The sequence below is a fragment of the Amblyomma maculatum genome, chromosome 1 (assembly GCF_055883805.1).
Source record: "Amblyomma maculatum isolate TAMU_Amacu chromosome 1, ASM5588380v1, whole genome shotgun sequence".
Lineage (NCBI taxonomy): Eukaryota > Metazoa > Arthropoda > Arachnida > Ixodida > Ixodidae > Amblyomma > Amblyomma maculatum.
Window position 1 is genome coordinate 301207092 of NC_139344.1, and position 22558 is coordinate 301229649.

The 22558-nt window shown below is 47.8% G+C and overlaps 1 long non-coding RNA gene and 1 pseudogene across 1 annotated transcript; both read left to right on the forward strand.

The window, feature by feature from the left end:
- The first annotated feature begins 953 nt into the window (after positions 1-953).
- On the forward strand, positions 954-5745 carry LOC146206925 (uncharacterized). The gene is made up of 2 exons (XR_014704679.1): positions 954-1075; positions 5570-5745. It is a non-coding gene; the product is annotated as an uncharacterized LOC146206925 (long non-coding RNA).
- Positions 5746-21119: 15374 nt separating this feature from the next.
- On the forward strand, positions 21120-22035 carry LOC146206926 (uncharacterized; annotated as a pseudogene).
- Positions 22036-22558: the final 523 nt, after the last annotated feature.

The window sequence follows — 22558 nt, forward strand, 5'->3', positions numbered from 1 at the left end:
AGCCGCTGATCTTTCTCTCTCGAGCTTTACGGCAACTACAGTTTCTAGAAGAAACGGCTGTAGCTACTAAATAACTAAAGGTTTAGTACTCTCCTTCAGCTTTGATAAACCAGGACAGCACCTTGCGCATGTTGGTTATGCATGTGGGACCGAACCGCGCAGAACAACCGGACAAGGAGATGAGAGAAAAAAAAAAGTCAGCACTTGTCTTTTTCTTGACCCGTTGTTCTGCGCTGTTCTGGCACGAATTTGACATACCGCCGCCGCGATACAGTTGGGCTGTGAGCTCTGGTGCCTGCAACGCCTTCTTTTATGCAAAACAGGCGTACTGGGAGGCCATGCAAGCCGCGGGCTCAAAAAAGAAAACAAAAACGAGTTGAGCGAAAGTGAGATGAAAACAAAATTGTTGTTGCTTTGTCCTTACAGATATTCAAAGGCTCCTCAGAACTTCACAGCGAGATAATGCCAAAGCTGCACTAGAGCCATGCAGCACCTTATAGTGCATGATACTGAGCTTATGTGTCGCACTGAAAGCTCTTACCATGTTCTTAGATTATCATATTAAAGTAGCTTTAAACCCATGCTTGTTAATACAGTGATAGCCATAAATTGAATCTAGGGCATCATGCTCACATACAAGGCTTCTGATAACCGCTGGTCACATGATGTGGGCTATAGCAGAAACCTGTACCTGGTGATCTTACAAGCATTTGTGCAATTGATGCTTTTAATGTGTTGTAAAAGATTTTGTGTTCTGTTTCTGTATGGGAATGCTTTCCTGATTGAAGGCTAACATTTGGCTTGCTACAGCAAAACCTCTACCTAGTCATCCTAAAAACAGCACCGCAGTTGGTGCTGTTAATGTATTGTAAAAGTATTTGTGTTCTGCTTCTGTATGGCAATGCTTTTCTCGTTGAAGACTAGCATGAGGCTTCCAAAAATTTTTCAGATGCCATTTGCTGTAGCCAATTTCGTAGGCCAACAGGAAGCAGCACTTTGAACATGGAAAACTGTCATCCACAGGGGAAAAGCAGCAACATCCCTTTGCATTCTCATTTCTTTGGTATGGCTAAAAGTGAGTATTGTATCATTATCTATATTATTAATATTGAATCATGATTGTCAGTGTTGAAGTTGTTTGAGCGTGATGATTTTAAACACACAGGACATCCCTTCGACATTAAGGTTTTAGCTTGTTTACATGTAGGATGTAGAACTGGTTTCAACAAACTTTATGCAGCAAATTCTTTTTACATTGTCCACCATGTTACTTTTTGTCATTGGACACAGTCGTCCACTCTTAGCTTGAATGGGAATGTGTGGCATGCAGTTTGCAAAATAGCATTGCATCCGTCACAGCCATGCATCAAGGCTAAGTGGCTTGTGCGTAGAGGGACCAGCCGCTCCAGCTTCACGTCATCTGCCTCTTTGCTCCGGTGTGCAGACGTGCATTGAGGCAAAGTGGTTTATTTGCAGAGAAACCAGGAGCTTCTTTGTCACATCTGGCTGTTTGTTACGGTGTGCAGATGCGCATTGAGGCAAAATGGCTGATGTGTAGAGGGACCAGGAGCTGCTGCTTAACGTCCTTCGCCTCTTTACTACAGTGCACAGCCTTGCATTGATGCTAAGTGGCTTGTGCATGGAGGGCCCAGGAGCTGCAGCTTTACGTCTGCCTCTTCACTGAGGTACGCAGGTGCGTATTGAGGCAAAATGGCTTATGCATAGAGGGACCAGGAGCTGCTGTGTGGCGTAGTCTGTATATTTGCTATGGTGCGTATCGAAGTACAATAAGGGGGCTCATGTGTAAAGGTACCATGAGCTGCTGCGTCATGTCGTCTGCCTCTTTACTATGGTGCGCAGGCATGCATCAAGGCAAAGTGGCTTATGCATAGAAGGACCAGGAGCTGTTGCTTCACATCTGCTATGATGCGCAGCTGCGCATTGTGGGTGGTGGTGGAAAACATTGTCATCAGATACAAATACAGGAGGTTACTAGCTGACCCTGAGGGGGCCTGTCCTGACAAAAACAAGGGGTCCCTAGTTTGGGACCCCAGTGGTGGTAGAGGGACTAGAGGCTGGTACTTCACGCTGTCAGCCTCTTCGCTACGGTGTGCAGCTGCGATGGATGCAGTGGCATCTCAAAAAGTGGATGCCACGCACTCGCATGTTCAGCCTGAGTGGACGACTGTGTACCTGCTATAGCTTTGTTATTCATAGAATAAACCTAGGCCAAGTTGGATAAATTATAGCTCACCTCATATGTGGTCAGCAAAGAAAAGCCACTCCAGAAAATCTGATGCATTTACTGTCATAGGGTTCTTATTCATATACATGCTACTGACAAGTCAGATTCTTCACCCTCAGAAATGCCAGAAAAATAACCAAGGGTGCGTCTGCAATAGTCTAGCTTGCTCTTTCTCTACAGACTTGAGTCAGATGTGTGTTCCATTGCTGTGGGTGGGACAGGCGTGAATCTTTGATTTTAAGCTTGCAACAAGTATGTTATTGTAGTTTAAAGGCAAAACGGTACTAATAATCGTAGCCCCCCGTGGCCTTTATCCCCTTTTAATAGTGTTGCTAGACACTGAATTACAAGTTTACTCTGCACTGTTTCTGTCTAGTTAATGTGCGGAGATGTACATATATTTATATGACTTGGAGTTGTCGACTTTGTACTTAGAAACATTGTAGCGTTATCTGATGTGTAGCTTTCATTTCTTTAATGATTTCTGTAAGGGATCGGTGGGTATGCTAGGCACCATTATTAGTCTGCTCTTTTTGGGTCACCTGGTCAATGCCCAGCTGCGGCCGTCTCCCACTTGCCCTCGGACAGGAGGCGGAGAGACGCGCACAGATAGGCAGCTACAGCAGCTACAGTGCTTAACGGAAACGTAGGCAGAGAGGGAAAGAAGTCCCCTCTTCCGAGGACTTTGCTGTCGCACTCGAAGACGCGGGGACAGGCAGTTTGTTCTCGTTGCTGTGTCATGTATTGGGCTCATTTTTATTTAAGGAGCTTTACGAACAGTATACAACTAAGGGGTTCTTAGTACTAAGCGTACTAAGGGAGCCTTAGTACGCTGACTGGACCCATCACCCGGAGGCAGCACAGCTTTGAAACGAGCACCTCTTTTGGAAGAACTGCTTATCGTTCAAAGAAAAAACACTGTCAGGTTGAAGGGTGTAAGGCCCTCTTCCTTGTTGGGGAGCCCATAAAAGTGACAATTATTCAGTGCCGGCGCGCTGAGTGGGGTCTCGTTGAGGATTCCAACCCTGGATGTTAACAATGGTGGGAGATAGCGGCGTTGAAAAAGGGCAAGTGTGTAACAGTGACGGTATGATGTGGGTTGGCTCTTCTGATGTGGTCCGCAATGGTGCTGACTCGGACGCCAATAATTGCAATAATTGCCCTGTAAAAGGAGCCACCAAGGATGCAAGCTTTGGGCAATTGTTGCGCACGTGGGACACCGTTTTGATGGGTTCTAATTATTTATTTTCTTTTTTTTTCCTAGGGGAGAGAGTTTGGCATGTGACCTAGTGAGCCAATCATTTCGAGGTCCATTCTCTAAATTCCGTTTGTTGTGAAACGAATTTGTTGTCCCTTTTGCATTGCTTGTATTAGGGAGAGGGTGAAGAACTTATGAAAGTGGAAAGACATGCCAAAATGTTTGTTAGCCAGTCATGTGTGAGTTCGTTGTCATCGGGGAGAAGAAATGTGGGCGGAGTCCCGAAGTTAATGAAACGGCCCCGCGGCCTGGAGAACTCGTTCTGAGCTAGATTTTGATCTCTTTACTCTTCGGCATAGATCATGGTCATTGTTTCACCTGTTGTAAATACGTACATTCATGTATAAAATTTTCAGTTCATCTTCCTCTCCGTGTGCAAGTTGTTGTGGCCAGATGCAGTAAATTCACTATTTTCATTTTTATATAATGTGCCTTTCTGAAGATGGTGAGCTCTTTTGTCCAATCCTGTAAGAAAGCTGCAAAGCGCTCCCAAATCTTCCACAAAACTGTGTGATATCTTTAATACTTACTGCGGCTTGGTGTCACTCAAAACATGTAATTGAGGTAGATTTCTCCCCCCCCCCCCCCTCTTTTTGTTCGTTCAAATGAGGATCAGCGGACACTAACTCTTGCTTATGTAATGCCCTAGGCTCCGCCTTAAGGTAGTACTCCAATGTCGATACCATTTTTATAGCTATGGCTGTCCAACAGCACTAATGTCTTTTATACACTTCTTTTACTAATCTCTTACCCAAGTGGTGGCTTATACTGCGGGGGCGAAAGTCTGGACAGTATGTCTGTAGATTTTGGACTAGAATCGCGATGTAAACGAATTGTGACCTTATTTCTCTTGCACACATGAAAGAACTAACGTTCAACTTTCACATCGACAAGTATGGTCCGAGTTTCCTGGTCGATGTGAAAGTTATGTGCTTTGATTGCAGTTTGTGTAGTCCACACACTTGTCCCCGATATTACATAGGGGCAAATTAGGCGCCTTTACAGGGGCAGTTTCTTTGGCGCCCACTACCTTCCCCATAAAAAAGCTACAGTGTTTCTTGTGAACAGCTGACTGCATTTATAAATACCATTATTTTTTTGTAATTTGTTGTGCGTAGTTGAGAAATCCATGACATACATCCATGCTGCATGCTGCCGATAATACATCAGGAGCTTGTGGTTATCAGCTTTTTGTGTTTGTGTAACTATAAGCCTTGCTATTGTAATGTCACATATAGCGCTGAGGGTAAACAAATAACTTTACTTTTAACTCTTGTAGAAGCATGAACACTGCGCAATCACTGCGGCGGGCTATGCTTCCACATTGAGCTTTAGCCACATGTCAAATGTCTATCTTTATTCTGCTGCAGCAACTTGCATGTTATCAGATAAGTTAATTCGTCGCAGCTGCTCTAAGGAGACGCTTTCTAGACGCTTGTAGCCTAGATGTTGATGTCGATATACCCCCGACACGCCCAGGGAATGTCTTCAGTAGAGGGTACATGGAAACCAGCGAAATGTGCAGTTTACAGAACAAAAAGGTAACAATTTTAAATGATGTTATTATTGATCACTTTTTTTCAGAGCAGGAACAATGACTTTAGAAATCTGCCTGTTAAACCGCTCAAAATGCAGGTTTCTGCCGCCAATGCGTACCTGTGTAATACTGCAATGCTCTGGCTGTGCTTTATGTTCATATACAGCATCCTTTATGCTTAGTTTCTCTGCATGTGCACTCCATGTCTTGGGCATTGCTGAGGGCGCATAGCAGCAAGCATAACATGCCATGTTTGTTCAGAGTGGCATGTTCAAAGAGACGACATAAAAACATTAAACTACTGAATGCCAGGTTCTGGTCAAACTACGTTTGTATCTTTTGTTATTCTGGTTGGGTTTTGCTGCACTTATATGACCTTTCTATATAGTATGTGACAGTTCTGAATGGAGATGCATGCGTACAGTGCCATCTGGAAAAAGCAATTGAGAGAAACTGGCAGTTGCCCTTGGAGATGTGTAATCAAAGTTCAGCACAGATAACTTGAATTTCATTTTCCCTTCTATTGCAGGAGGAGCCCAGCCTGCTCTTTCCATCTTAGGCCTGAAAGACTAGCAACAGCTGATCGAGCAAATGCACAGGATAGTAACTGCTCCTGGAATCCCGGCCTGCGGAGGCCGCCCACACAGAACTCGATCATCTCGCTAATTCCGAAATATTAGGTTTCAATAAATACCTTTTCCTCCACCACCTCCCCAAGGGAAGAGCTGTCACGGCCAAGGATAATTAAAAAACATGATTCAAGTAGATTCTTAATACTCCAGTTGGCCTGCATTTTACCATGCCATTCCTTAACATCGATATTTTTTTAGTGTAGACTATTTATGCATGCAGTTTTTGCAATAAAGGAAAAAAAAATGCTTTTTTTACAACCTCGCATGCTGGTATGCCTATGCACTTAGCATGTTTTCAGGAATGGTGCATTTGTGTAAAGCTCAGCTAGCATATGTGCCTCTTTGATGGAAGTTTTAATTGCACACTACTGTTCAGTGCTTTGTGTGTGAAAGTAAAGCAGACAACAGGAAACTTGAACCTGTTGCATATTCTATTGTCTGCTTTACTCTCACGACAAAGGCATTGAGCACTAGTATGTGACTGAAATTTCCATGGCACATGCTTTCTGAGCTTTACACGAATGTTATTGGCAAGTTTTTACACGAATAGCGGGCCCTGCAAGCATGTTCCGGGAAACGTCCGAATGTCCGCCTCCGGCTGCCCGTCGGACGTCCGTGGGACGCGATCCGGATCCACGAACGATAGTCCAACGGACGTCCGCTGTACGTATATCGAACATCACCGGACTTCCGTCGGATGTCCGAAGGTCTGAGAACGGACGTCCGTCGGTCGACCGTCGGACGTCTATGGCCGTCTGGGGTATTGCCTCCACAGTGTGAAAAACTTGCTACCGTTGTTTCGGAACACATCACTGACGAAGATGTACTTATCGCACCATCTCATCGTCATCTAGCACGTGGAATCGCCTTCCCATCAAGTCTTGTACGATTCCGCAGCGGCTCAGCGATAGTAGCTGCCACGAAAACATCCCGTGAATCTCTCGTGTTGACTAAAGGAACTTCCCTGCCATACATGGTGGATGCTCACCCTAAGTCCATGATGGTGCTCACCGCCCCGCTACCTCAGCAACGTGATTCATCGCACTTCTCTCTTCCGATGCTGTCGACGACAATCAGTCCGGACCTCATGCCGCACCAACGCAAAGAATTGCTGGAATTGCTTCAAGCCCATCAAGCCATTTTTGATGCCACTTCCCCTCCACTGGGACGGACTAGTGTTGCACACCACCGCATCATTACTGAAGGTAACTCGATCGTACGCCGACGACCTTATCGGGCTTCTCTCTCGGAACGAAAAGTAATCGAAGAAAATGTGAATGACATGCTCCGTCGCGATATTATTCGTCCATCAACAAGCCCATGGTCCTCCCCAGTAGTATTAGTTAAAAAAAGGACGGATCGGTACGATTTTGTGTTAATTATCGCGCACTAAACAAAATTAATCGTAAAGATGTCTACCCGATGCCGCGAATAGATGACGCCCTTGACTCTCTCCAAGGTGCCGAATATTTCTCGACCTTGGATCTCCGCTCAGGTTATTGGCAAATACCAATGCATGAGGGCGACAAAGAAAAAACCGCTTTCGCAACTCCTGATGGACTTTACGAGTTTAATGTTATGCCCTTCGGCCTATGTAACGCACCAGCGATATTTGAAAGAATGATTGATGCGGTACTTCGTGGCCTAAAATGGAGAACCTGTTTATGTTACTTGGACGACATTGTTATCTTTTCGGCAACTTTTAACGACTATCTCACGCGCCTGAATGAAGTCCTGACGTGTCTTTCTTCAGCGGGCCTTCAGCTCAACACCAAGAAGTGCCACTTTGCACAGAAGGAAATTAAAATATTGGGACATCTGGTTAGCCGTGACGGCATTCGTCCAGACTCAGATAAAATCAGCGCGGTCTTGAACTTTCCTCGTCCGCAACGGACTGCAGATTTGCGCAGTTTCCTCGGCCTGGCGTCATATATCCGGCGTTTCATAAGGCATTTTGCAACTATTGCTGCGCCACTTCCTGAACTACTTAAAGCGCGCAGCTCTTTCGTGTGGACTGAACAGTGCAACACTGCTTTTACCGACCTAAAGCACGCCCTCACATCAGATCCCGTTCTTGGCCACTTCAGCGACAGCGCTCCTACCATCCTGCACACTGATGCCAGTGGTCACGGTCTTGGCGCTGTCCTTCTGCAGCGCGATGCAACTTCGCGTGAGAAAGTCATTGCCTTCACCAGTCGGACCTTGACTCCAGCTGAGAAAAACTACACCATTACCGAGCAGGAATGTCTTGCCTTCGTCTGGGCTGTTCAAAAGTTTCGCCCCTACCTCTATGGTCGGCACTTCACAGTTGTGACCGATCACCATGCTCTTTGCTGGTTGTCTTCACTGAAAAATTTGACAGGTCGACTTGGCCGCTAGATTCTACGCCTGCAAGAATACAATTCCGACGTCGTTTATAAATCGGGTCGCCAACACCAAGACGCTGACGCTCTTTCTCTCTGCCCACTTACGGAATCAGCCTGCTGTTTTTCTTCGCAACGAGTTTCCACCTCTGACCACAGCCGACCATCTCTTCCCCCGACGCATATCACAACAGTTTCTTTTGACGATTCTGAGCACAAACACGCACTCCGCTCGCAGCAATTAGCTGATGCCTACTGCCGGCCCATCATCGACCGCCTTATCGGCGCTTCGAACCCGCCCAATGCTAGGCTTTGCCGACAGCTTCGCAATTTCAAACTCGAAGATGGCGTACTACGCCGCTACGTGTATTGCCCTGATGGAACTCGTTGGCTCCCAGTCGCGCCGCGTGCACTTCGCCTACGTATACTGGCGGCTTTCCACGATGACGCTACTGCAGGTCACCTTGGTTTTGACAAAACATATGACCGCGTGGAAAGACGATTCTTTTGACCTGGCCTATCTTCTACCGCAGCTAAATACGTCGCTTCCTGCCATCTGTGCCAACACCGAAAGCGGCTGACTTCTTCGCCCGCTGGCCTCCTACAGCCTCTTCCATGTCCCGCCACGCCATTCGACGTAGTCGGCATCGACTTATATGGTCCCCTACCTCTCTCCGATGGGGGTAATCATTGGATTATAACAGCTGTCGACCACCTTACACGCTACGCTGAGACAGCCCCTGTACCAACTGGTTCCCCCGAAGAGGTAGCTAATTTTTTTTTTGCGATCAATTCTCCTGCGTCATGGCGCTCCTCGGGTGCGTCTAAGTGACCGTGGGACGGCCTTCTTATCGACAGTCGTTGCCGAAGTTCTTCATGCGTCATCCACTCTTCATAAGACAACCTCAAGCTACCCTCCCCAGACTAACGGTCTGACTGAGCGATTTCATCGCACTCTATCCGATATGATATCCATGTACATCACACCGGATCACCGAAATTGGGACCCTATTCTACCATTCGTCACATTCGCCTATAATACAGCAGTGTAGCGGACTACCGGTTACTCTCCGTTTTTCCTTGTTTTTGGCCGTCCTCCCACTACAATGCTCGACACTTCCTTCTTCTCTACGCCCGACTACTCCTCATCAGTAGCAGACCAGTTCTTATCCCGTGTGGCCAGATGCCGTCATCTTGCCCGCCTCAACACAGAAGCGCGCCAGGAAGACCGCAAGAGTCGCTACGATTCTACGCATCGTGCGGTCTATTTTCTTCCCGGTGACGAAGTCCTGCTTTACACACCACTGCGCGCCCCGGGCCTTAGCGATAAATTTCAGCGTCGCTATCTTGGTCCCTACAATATCATAAACCAAACTTCTCCCGTGAACTACCAAGTCACACCTGTTGATCCCCCAGCCGATCGACGCCACCGTAGGACTGAAATTGTTCATGTCTCCCGCTTAAAGCCGTTTGTGCGCCGCGGTGCATCGGTTGGTTAGGAGCGGCCAGGCTGGCCGCTTCCGACTCCCCGGGAAGATTGTGTGAGCCTTCCACGGATCTTCTTTCATTTGTACATAGCATAATCGTCTTTCTTTTGTACATACCATCGTCATCGTCCCGCGGCGCCGGCTCGAGCACGCGCCTGGGTTCACCATGAGATTAAAACGCTGACACGGCATACCTTGCCTGCCGTCACGACTTTGGCGTCTCGACCTGGCCTTCTGTCACAATATATATATATATATATATATATATATATATATATATATATATATATATATATATATATATATATATTGCCACACCGCTGACCATCTTCTGGCGCCACCAAGTGGCCGAATGGCTTGCCACGTGGCTAAGCTTCATCCTCGTCTCTCTCGAGTTTTTCGCTTGATTAAAAAAGGGCCAGCTCGGTTGTTGTGCTGCTTGCTACGTGTGTTGGTGACATTTGGTGGAGGTGCGGGGTAAGATCCCATGTACGTTGCCCCCGAAGACGTCAGTGACGCTGCACATCAACGCGTGGACGCGACTCCTGTCCATAAAACCAGCCGTCGCCTGCGAGGCCTACAACCTGAGTTTGATCCGCTGTCCACCCCTCTACGAACCATGACATCCACGACGAGCAGCCAGACAAGCCAGCCTTCCAGCAACGCCCCACCGTTCGTCCTTCTCGCACCGCGATCACCGCCATCATTTCATGGTGACCGGTTAGAGGATGTGGAAGACTGGTTGGCCAGTTTTGACCGCGTGGCTGCATTTAACCAATGGGACGACGAGCGGAAGCTAATGAATGTGTACTTCGCGCTGCAAGACTCGGCCAAGACGTGGTTCGAGAACCACGAGGCATCCTTTGTCAACTGGGCAGCCTTTCGCCGTGAGTTACTTACAACATTCAGCTCGAGTGCACGCAAAGAAAATGCAGAGATTGCAATTCGTTCAAGGTCTCAACAGTCAAATGAGAGTGTGGCCATGTTTGTCGAGGACATGATGCGGCTTTTCAATCGGGCCGACCCTACCATGCCTGAGGCAACGAAGGTACGGCACCTCATGCGCGGGGTGAAGGAGCAGTTGTTCGCTGGCCTCATTCGCGACCCCCCAAGAACTGTCGCAGATTTCGCGAGAGAGGCTACCAGCATGGAACGTTCCCTGCAGGAACGGAGTACCCAATACGGCCGCCAGGCAAGCGTAGCGGCCACACCCTGCTGTGCGTCCGTGCCAGCAGCCAGCGACGAGGCATTGCGGGAGCTTGTGAGGAGCATTGTCCGCGAAGAGCTGAAAAACCTCCACTTGAATGCTCCCTCTGCAAATAATTATTCTACCGTGGACGTCATCCGTGATGAAATTCGGCGAGCGGTGCAGCCACCACCACCACCAGCACCACAACCGGAGCCATGCATCATGACTTATAGTGATGTCTTACGTCGACCTGCTCCCGAGCCAAATCCATTCCGTCCCGTTGTCGGACCACCGCCTCGCTACATGCGCCCCGTCGAGCAGCAACAAGATCTGCGCCCCGTCGAGCCACAGCAATACCAGCGTCCCGCTATCAGCAAGGCGCACTTGTGGCGCACGCCCAACAGACGACCGCTCTGTTATCACTGCGGCGAACCTGGTCACATTCTTCGCAATTGCCCATACCGGAGAATAGGCTTGAGAGGATTTCCACCAAACGCGCCTCGACCCCGCTATGGCGAAAGACCACAGGAGATTGAGGAGTACCTGGCTGCTAACGAGATGCAGCCAACGTCACCACAACGGCGGTCGCGATCGACATCTCCGAAGCGTTTTGCTTCGCCCACTCGGTACTCTTCCTCTGGGCAATTCAGAGGCACGTCCCCTCACCGGGAAAACTAAACACGGCGACCTCCGGGGGTGGGGCCGCCGCTACGTTTCAGATTAAACAGCCTCCACCCGACGATTTGACGCGACGGCCCGAGCGGCGACGACCCGATCCGATGAACTTACCGACGTGCTGCGAACGCATTGTTTCATGGGGAAATTTTTGTAACCGCCGACAACTGTGATGTGACCGCACTTGTGGATACCGGCGCCGATTTCTCCGTCATGAGCAGCCAGCTAGCCACGGCACTCCGTAAGGTTCTGACGCCTTGGTCTGGGCCAATGATGCGTACCGCCGGTGGTCATGTAATGACGCCGATTGGCATGTGCACTTGCCGCATAGAGATCTGCGGTTTTACTTTCACTGGCACATTTGCCGTATTACAAGAGTGCTGCAAAGATCTGATTCTCGGCATGGATTTTCTTCAAGAGTATGGTGTGGTTATAGACCTTCGGGAGCAGCTCATGGTATCGTTTTCAACGAAGCGAGCCGTTGATAGCAACACGGACTTCCGGAAAACGATGTTGCATGTCTGTGACGACCACATAACGATCCCTCCGCGTGCGAGCAAGTTCGTCACAGTCGAATGTGATCATAGCACCGGCACGAGTGGCATTGCTGAAGCTAACATGTCACTGCTTCTAACTCGACAAGTTTGTGTAGCTCGGGGCCTTGTCGAACTTGTCCGTGGCCAAGCCAACGTGCTAGTGACAAACTTCACATGTGAACCCCAACATTTGACGGCGAACACGGCGGTCGCTTATTTTGAAGAACTTGGAGAATGTACAGGCCAGTACGCTTTAACCAACACGTCAGACCCCGACAATGCGACGCCTACAGCCATTCAGACTGATGTGAACGCGCACCTCTCGCCCAGTGAGAAACGCTGCATAGATAATCTTGTCAATTCGTTCCGAGATTGTTTTGCATCAACCTCCAAGGTCCGACAGACGCCACTAACGAAGCACCGAATTATAGTTGCCGATGACCAACGTCCACTATGTCAGCGTCCTTACCGGGTGTCTTCAAAAGAACGTGATGCCATCCGCCGCCAAGTAACAGAAATGCTCCAGGACGACGTTATCCAACCGTCGACGAGCCCCTGGTCTTCGCCTGTTGTCCTCGTGGCAAAGAAGGATAGAACCTTGAGGTTTTGCGTGGATTACAGACGCCTCAACAACGTCACGAAAAAGGATGTGTACCCCCTGCCACGCATAGACGATTCCCTCGATCGCCTTCGCCATGCCACTTACTTTTCGTCCCTTGACCTCCGCAGTGGGTATTGGCAAATAGAGGTTGACGAGCGAGACCGTGAGAAGACCGCTTTTATTACGCCAGACGGTTTGTATGAATTTAAAGTGCTCCCGTTTGGCCTGTGTTCGGCCCCTGCCACATTTCAGCGAATGATGGACACTGTACTCTCTGGTCTGAAGTGGCAGTCATGCCTCGTATATCTCGACGACGTTGTGATTTTCTCGGACACGTTCGACGAGCACCTGAAACGTTTGCGCGCTGTCTTCGAGGCCATCCTATCTGCCGGTCTCTCTCTAAAACCCGAAAAATGCCACTTTGCTTTTAACGAGCTGAAATTTCTCGGCCACATTGTCAGTGCTCGAGGTGTTAGCCCAGACCCAGAGAAGACGGCCGCTGTCTCTTCATTCCCCAGACCAGCGGATAAACGAAGCTTGCGTCGATTTCTCGGCCTCTGCGCGTACTATCGTCGCTTTGTTAACAATTTCTCCAAGATCGCTGAGCCTCTGACCCGCCTGACAAAAGACGCCGAGCCGTTCTTTTGGGGCCACGACCAGGAAAACGCTTTCACGGAACTCAAGTCCCGTCTCCAATGTACGCCAATACTTGGCCACTTCGACGAAGAGGCCGACACGGAACTGCACACGGATGCCAGTAACGTTGGCCTCGGTGCGGTCCTTGTTCAGTGGCAGGACGGTGTAGAACGTGTCATCGCTTACGCCAGTCGCACTTTGTCCCGTTCCGAAGTTAATTATTCAACTACCGAAAAGGAGTGCCTCGCTGTTGTGTGGGCAGTCATAAAATTTCGTCCGTATTTGTATGGTCGTCCGTTTCGTGTCGTGAGCGACCATCACTCTCTGTGTTGGCTGGCAAACCTGAAAGATCCATCGGGTCGGCTTGCTCGATGGAGCCTTCGGTTGCAAGAATTTGACGTTACAATCGTGCACAAGTCCGGCAAAAAACACAGTGATGCTGACTGTCTGTCCCGCGCCCCTACTCCCTGCCACGCGGACGGCTCCGACGACGATTCCGTTTTCCTTGGTGTTATCGCGACGTCCACCTTATCCCGAAAGCAGCGGGCTGACTCTGAACTTTTACCCCTTATTGAATACCTCGAAGGAACCGTGTCATCTCCTCCTCAGCTCTTCAGGCGCGGACTGTCGTCATTTTGCCTGCGTGATGGTGTGCTCTACAAGAAGAACTACGGTCCAACAGAAACTGCTTATCTGCTTGTAGTACCCACAACGCTACATGACGAAGTTCTTCGTGCGTGCCACGATGACCTTTCTTCCGGCCATCTCGGGTTTTCTCGCACATTGGCACGGATACGCCGAAAGTACTACTGGCCCAGGCTAGCTGCCATTGTGCACCGCTACGTCCGTACCTGCCGTGAGTGCCAGCGGCGGAAAACACCACCCATTAAACCAGCTGGGCTCTTACAGCCTATCGATCCCCCGAAATTCCCGTTTCAACAGGTCGGCATGGACTTACTGGGCCCATTTCCGAAGTCCTCCATGGGTAACAGGTATATAGCGGTTGCCACTGACTACCTTAGCCGCTACTGTGAGACCAAGGCCATTCCACGTGGTACCGCAGATGAAGTTGCGCATTTCTTCATTCACAGCATTGTACTCCGTCATGGTGCGCCAACAGTCGTCTTAACTGACAGAGGAACCTCGTTTACGTCGGCACTCACGAGTGAGGTACTTCGACTCAGTGGCACCACCCATCGCAAGACAACAGCCTATCATCCTCAAACTAATGGACTGACTGAGCGGCTTAACAAGACAATTGCCGATATGATTTCTATGTATGTAGACGATGATCATGGGAACTGGGACCGGATTCTGCCGTACATCACGTTCGCATACAACACTGCGCTCCAGGAAACAACACGCTTCACTCCATTTCATTTGGTTCATGGACGCGAACCCTTGACTATGCTGGATGCCATGCTTCTTCCAGATTCTGCTCCCTCCACTGTCGTGGGGGCTGACCAATTTATTCGTGACGCAGAAGCTGCACGCCAGCTTGCCCGACAGCGAATTCGGCACCAACAAGTACACGACGCCCAGCGCTACACCCTGCGACACCGAGAGGTGACTTACACGCCCGGCGACCAAGTCTGGGTATGGAGCCCAATACGGTTGCGAGGGCGCTCTGAAAAGCTTCTGCGGCGATACTTTGGACCTTACGAGGTGCTCCGCCGCCTCAGCGCGGTGAACTACGAGGTGCTACCACAAGGCACTGTACGCTCCTCTCGGCAGCCGAAATCTGAAATAGTTCACGTTGCCAGAATGAAGCCCTATTACAATCGGTAAACCAATTCAGGATCCAAACCAGAGCCAGAGACTTTCCCGTATTACTTGCCCCGCTTTTCGACTATTCCCCTACGCTTGCGGCATCGGGTCGATGCCCCTTGGAAGGGGGGCAATGCCACACCGCTGACCATCTTCTGGCGCCACCAAGTGGCCGAATGGCTTGGCACGTGGCTAAGCTTCATCCTCGTCTCTCTCGAGTTTTTCGCTTGATTAAAAAAGGGCCAGCTCGGTTGTTGTGCTGCTTGCTACGTGTGTTGGTGACAATATATATATATATATATATATATATATATATATATATTTTTTTTTTTTTTTTCAGATTATTTTGAACATGGAGGCACGGCTTCTCTATTTTCGGCGCAAATGCTGTTCATAACGCAGCCAGCAAATAAGTCCACGCACTTGCTTGCATGTAACCCGGACGAAAATTGGCTTAGTTCTTCAAGTCATGCTTCGCGCAGTTGTTTCGAGGAGAATACGGAAAGAGAACATTTGGGACTGGTAGGAGATTATATAGAACCAATTATGAAGCAATGGCATGCTGCAAAGATATATACTCACGGTCTAAGATGACGGCTCTCACTGAGTCCTACAATGCCGATGGTTTCCCGCCGTTGCTGTAATCCGTAGTCCGGCGACATTTCACAGCTCTGCTATTCACTGATATGTAGCAAGCACAAACCGGAGCACATGTAACATATATAGGCGCAAGCGAAAATTATGCACAGCACAATGAAAAAAAAATTAATGAGGGAAGAAATTAAAGAAAGGTATAGAAGCTGTCCCAAGTTTTCTAGCGTCTTCAACAAGCTCTGAAATTAACGCTTCGGGAGCAGGCCGCACAGCCGCGCAGCTGGGGATGCTTTCTGTTGTGTCTTGTGCGTAGACGCGTATACGAGGGAGAACAATGAACCGTTCAACCAGTGCGCGTCGATTCCCGCCGCGGTGTTGTGTTCGCAAGGGCTGCGCATGGGAACGAAGGACCAACGACCATCTCGACGTTCCATTCCTCCTTTATCCAGCCCTTTCCTGCTTTCACCGGCCAGCCCTGGCTTTGGACCGCGCCGATTAGCGGCCGCCAGCGCGCACCACTCGAGTCGAGTTCTAACAAATAGTTTTTTGTGTGTTCGCAAATGTATTGTTTCTTCAAGCCAACCACGGGCATAACATTTTCTAAAAAATAGAAAGCCTCCGCATCTACCATCCACAACCTTCCGTAAATCCATACAGTTGGTGCATCGACAAATGCGCGCGTCAACTTTCCCCTCCCGTGATCGAACAGAGGATGGTCGTTCGACCTTTTATATTTATTTCAAAATATTATATATTGATGCGTGATGACTGATTAATAATGTCGAAGAGGCGGAGTTCCGAGCTTCTCGTCTGTTCTGGCCAACTTTGGTTATAGATTACACAAATTATGTTCATGTTAGCTAGCTGAAAATTATCTGACTAAATGTGTACATGTTTTTATTTGTATTCAGTTAACTTTCGCTTTTCGGGTATGAGTAGATGTTTTTATAAAAATTCTCAACATCGGCCCAGGAAACGAAATTTTCCTAATTTGCAGGCCTTTATTTCAGAAAAGGTTCATGGTAGAGCAGCAATAATTCCACACTATGTTCTCAGCATAGTTATCCGCAAACAGCTAAAGCTTATATTTATATGACATTTGATAGAGAGATACGATCGCGCTAATTTGCAGAAAACAGCGGACATTGAAATTTTTTTAGGAAAAGAAAAACAGTTTTAACATTGTTTAAACTTTTTCCACATATTCTACACTACATCAGCTTTCAAAGTCAATAAAACACCGTGCATAATTTTGTTGCGCTAGTAATTACGGCCACTTTGATAAGGCCTTTGTCCAATTATAGTGCACCGCGCAGATCTGAAGATTCTACGGAATTTGTTAATTGTTCAAAGTTTTTAAATTTTTGCATATTATTGTAACAGGGAGAAATATATTTACAAAAGAGGACTAAAGGTATTTACATTGAGAAACAGCCAAGGAGCCAGGCAACGAGGGCCCCCCGCTCGACGCACTTCTTTTTATTAATCTTCCACAAATGAGCCCGCCACTTCGTCCTCATCATTCTCCAGCTGTAACAATATTTCTTCGGTTATTTTTTGTCTCCACTTCGCAAATTGATGGTGGCAGACACATTAATGAATGATTCAGAATCAGTTTTGTACGCGTCGAGTTCCTGATGCGCTGTGGCATCAGGCAACACAGAGGCGTTTTTCGCAATCACCTTTACCTTAACGCGGATTACACAAAAAGACGATAACGTTCAATCAGCAAGCAACGTCTTCTAAATAATTTTAGTAGAATGAAAAAATTGTAAAAGGCCATAGAAAACTGCCTCATTAAAACGCAGTGTTTCTGGGCTGCATTCGTTTTTTCGAATGACTCGACAGCGCGCATTATTTTCTTTCCTGTACAGTTTCTTCCACGCAGTCCCGGCTAGCGTGCCTGCATGAAGTGTGAACAGTAGATCGAACGCGCGGCAAAAGGCCCATTTCAGGCCGTCATCTGAGAGAGGCACGAGCATCCGGTTACCAATAGTTTTTTTTTTCCTTTTTTTTTTAGCATTCGATACCTCGCTTTGCCACTGCAGCACCACATTCATGCTTTCCACCGATCGCATCTGGCGCAGCAGTTTCTCATGCGGCAGAGGCTGGTGAAGCGGGCTCACTTCACCCCGTATTATTGGCGTCTGGTTGCGGTTCGAAAAACAGGCGGATAGAATAGTGAAGCTCCAGTGCAGATGCGGTGAACTGCTACAAGAGAGTTACTATAAGCCATTTATATCTAGTGGCACGGGCAGAGGCCTATTATTTTTTATTAGTTTTGGGTAGCCTCACCATAATATATGTATCGAAGTCTGACGGTCTGAAGACGCAAGAACGAGCTCTAACTGCTCCGCCTCTTCAAACGAACGTCTGCGGTGAGCACACCCCCGCGCTCATGGCCGCTCCGGCATCTCAACATCTGAACATTACCGTCCTCATTTCGGTCGACATCTTTTCCCTACTGTTGGGCATATTTTTAGAACCTGAAATTCAATCCTGCTTGCATTTTATTCACTTACTGGCCAAGAAGTCAGACCTACAGCAATAGCAAATTCCTGTTGAAGAGTCTTATTGGACTGGTCGTAACTACTAGTGCATCAATATTGTGCAATAAGTTTTTATTGATATTGAAAGTTGATGTAGAAAAGAATATGTGAACAAAGTTTAAAAAGATATCAAAAACGTTTTTTTTTATTGTCCTCAGAAATGTTCATTGTAATGGTGAAGGTGATTGCGAAAAACGTCTGTGGGCTGCCCTATGCCACAGCGCATCAGGAACTCTACGCATACAAAACTTACTCGATTAATTCATTGCTCTGTCTGTCACAGCTAGTTTGCAACGTCGAGACAAAAAACGGCAGAGGATGATGAGGACGAAGTGGCGGGCTCGTTTGTGAAAGATTAAGAAAAAGAAGTGCGTCCAACTCATCGCCTGGCTTCTTGGCTCCTTCGCTGAATACAAGTACCCTCGCACTTGTATTCAGAACTCGAGCGTAACCGCTGAGCCATCACGCCTTCTACGTTTCAGATTCGGATTTCAATTTCGTAGGCATGTCGCAGAATCCTTGTGGATTGTGGGCGAATGTTCTACTTATGATGGGTCCCGAAAGCGATAGCGCGCATGCATAGGCTGAATTTCTCGCAGTTCTTCCTAAGGCTCAATAGGCCTCACTCTGGAAGCGACGGACCAACTGAGCATTGGCATTAAAAAAAGGTTGGGGCAGAGGCAATTTACGAGACTTTTCTGGTCACAGGCCGATGACAACGACCTTCGTTTTGAGACGTGTGTTAGCGAGGTATGCACACCTGCGAGAAAAAGTGGAGAGACCACACGCTTTGACAATTCTGCACGTCCGCTTATTCTGACAGTAGAGAGATTTAGCATATCGCGATCCGTCACCGTGAACCGGGATTCCGGGCTTCCATTGCGCATGCGCCGCCTTTCCGCGGTAGAGCGGTGAACGCGACAGGGCCGAACGTTTTAGCGCACCGTGCGCGAGTACCGCGCTAGCTTGAAACGAAATATGTGCAGTAAATATCTGCTCGCCGCATTCTCATTTTCATGTTAAACTGTACCTTACTGTCTTCCATCCTATTTTCCTTGTAAACATTTGTATTAAGGCAAATAATTGCGGGCGATCTTGTTGGCTTGTGTCATTGACGGCTTCCGAATCAATTCGTGCCAATCCAATCCAGCCTTGCGGCCTTTTATGTGTTGTTTGCGGCGTGCGGGTATCGGTCTTTTGCTCGTCGAAACATGTTTTCAGTGTCCAAAGTGTCACAACGTGGATGTACCAGGCTGCGGCCTTGTCGGAAGTACGCGCGTTTAGGTTCCCTTCAGACACGGAGCGACGAAATGCCTCGATCGCAGCTGTACGGCGGGACAAATGGCTGCTCACAAAAAGTTCGCATCTTTGTTTTGCTCACTTCGTTCAGGGTGAGAACTATTTTGAGTTGCCCGCTTGTGCCACACTCTGCTCTTGCGCTGCTTTGGAGCACGTGAACGGTATGGGTGACATAACGTTCGTATTCGCCCCGCTAATGATTGTATCTAGCAGTGGGACTGCTACTTCGAGCCTCACGAGGCTACGCTGTCTTCTGCGGTTGTGTGGCGCGTGCAGGACGTTGTTACGCTCACTTGGTGTTGAACCGAAATCGAAGCGTCCCGTTTCGTTATTTTGGGACCAGCCAGACGCGCTTGCACTGTAATGCACTGCGCACCATGCTGCGATACTGGCCCGGACGTTTATTCGCTGAAAGTGAAACTGGTTTAGAGTTTCTTTAACGTTTGCACGTATATTTGGCGCCGTAGTTCAGGCATTCTGCTGCTTTCAGGGTCGCGTGTTCGATCTCGTTCGCGGTCACCGCAGGACACCGCCTATCATTCGATGTCTGCGGACGCTAACAACCCATAGTGGTCCAAATAGTCCTCCGGTATGACGTGCCTGATAGCACACGTTAAGCCCTGAAAGCAACCATTCCATGGAATGCAAAGCTAGGCGAATCGTTGAGCAAACATAAGAAAGCCTTGCGATGCGTAAACTTGTCGCACTGTGCTGTCCCAATTTGAGAACCACACAAGTGACATCAAGCAACCAGTCACCCAGATCGTTCTAGCTTCATTAGTTTTGGCCTGCCTCTTATGGGTAAAAAAAAAAGGGGGGGGGGGGGGGGGGGGGGGAAGAATGAAGGCGTGAGTGCAGTGCCTAACTTTTGTCATGCTGTGCGGGCTTCTCAAGAAAAAAAAAAGTGAAGAAACGAAAAATACTGCGGCTAGAGCCAACGACTATGCGCGTATGCAATTTCTTATTCTGTTCTAGTGATTTCCAGCGCCTTGAGAATTTTTATTTATTTACTTTATGTTGCCTCGTACAATGATCTAATTCTATCAAATGAAAAAGGGAGAAAACAACGTTGTTTCCTACCTTCACTACCGTTGTCTTGTACAGTACAGCTATTATTGTTTTCATTTTACAGCATACTGTGACTTCTAACATGTCTGCTTTTTTTTATAGGTCGACCGTCACCTGAGCCTACGCATCCAGACTACGTGCCATCCATCTTTCCTTATCGTGCGTCAGGGAACGTTGTCCAGAAAATAGCCAGATTTCAGCGTGCAGAACGAAAACAAGCACTGAAGCAAGCGCGCACATCTGCCGCATCTGCTCCTGGACCAAGCGGATTTGATTCTGATGCATTGGAATGCACCCCTGGGCTAGATAAAAGTGATACAGAACCACTTGCACACTCCTCTGCCCCATCTGCAACTGCAAATGTCTGTATTGTAGAGAGGTGCAATATGGAGACACAAACCACGCTCAACATGCAAGATGTGTCGTACTTAATCAAAGAAAATGAGATGCTAAGACAGCGTTTGGCTTGCCTAGAGCAGGATCTGTCAGGTGTTAAAGAAAAAGTTCTTGAGCTTGAGAACAAGTCAGCAAACCGTGCTGAGATAACGAAAGATATGGTCATGCAGACAATCAAAACGGTGAAGTTTTACACAGGGTTCGTGTCTGCAACCATGTTCTCTGCATTCTTAGTGCGGTCGACGTGGCAACCGTCTACCGTGTGTCTTGATCCAGAGACTCAGTAATTCCTCGTCCTAATGAGGCTACGCTTGGGCCTCCTTACCCAAGACCTGGCGTGCCAGTTTGCTATTCAAACAGCACAGTGAGTGACATATTTCACTCGTGGCTGGATTTTCTGACCGCAAACCTGAAGCAGTTCATTGTGTGGCCATCACGACAAACACTTGAAGCCAATCGGCCGGCAGCATGTTAGGACCCTCTCTTTGACGGTCTCACAGGAATCATTGAATGCACGGAGATGTTCATACAAAGGTCTACGGTTATGGCTGCAAGGAACCAAACATGCTCCTCCTACAAGCACCATAATACGGTGAAGCTACTTGTCGTGATATCGCCTTCAGGAGCCATAACGTTTGTGTCAAAGGCATAGGGAGGAAGGACGTCTGACATATAAGTCACTCTACGTAGTGGCCTTCTGGACAAGGTGAAGGAAGGGGACGTTTTCCTGGTTGACCGAGGATTTCGATGCAATGAAATGTTTGCTACACGAGGCGCTGATGCCATCACTGACCAAGAATCGCACCCAGCTACCAGGTGCTGAGGTTACAATGTCTAGGAAACTGTTTAGCGTGAGGATTCATGTTGAAAGGGCAATTCAAAGGTTGAAAGTGTTCAGAATTTTCCAAACTGTGTTGCCTCTGAACTTTGTGAGAAGAGATGGCGACAAGAGCTTCGCAACCATTGACAAAGTGGTGGTGGTATGCAGTGCACTAGTTAATCTGCAAACCCCGATCATCAACAACCGTAAGCGTGTAGCTGGTTCATAACCAGATGGTATGAAAGTGTATGATGCTGTGCAAAAACATGGACAGAAACGACACATTGCCAAACCAGCTTGTGCTCACAAAGTGATTGCAAATTGTTTTTATTGTACACATTATCTGCTGCACTGTAAATGCAGTGCATATGCACCAAATACATAATGACAATCTATTGTATCTGTCTGCGATTATGAGAAGTTGCAGCATGAAATAATCTCAAAAATTTCGCTTTGAACAGACGGACAGGTTTAGTACGTAAGTAGAGAGGCAGTGCAGTGACACCTTGTTTCATAGTAGCTAGCTGACAAATGTACATGAAATGAAGGGTTCTGCTCTTGACTAATTCAAGCCTGTTGGCTTCTTTTTCATATAGCACACATCAGCATATCAGTTGGTTCAAAATTCCACACATTACTTTGGCTCCAAAGAACAAAAGACCTGTTTATTTATTTATTTATACATGTACCTACAGCGCCCGTTGAGGGCATATTTGTATGGGGGATACAGTATCAAAGCATACATCGTTATGTAGATGACAATTTGCAAAAGAACCGATAAAAATGATAAAAATACAACGCATTCCATTACTGAGCGAACTGATAACAAAATAATCGTGAAATCAAGAACGACTTAAAAAAAGGCATATTGTAACAAACAATGTTTTACAAAACAAAGTTTTTGAA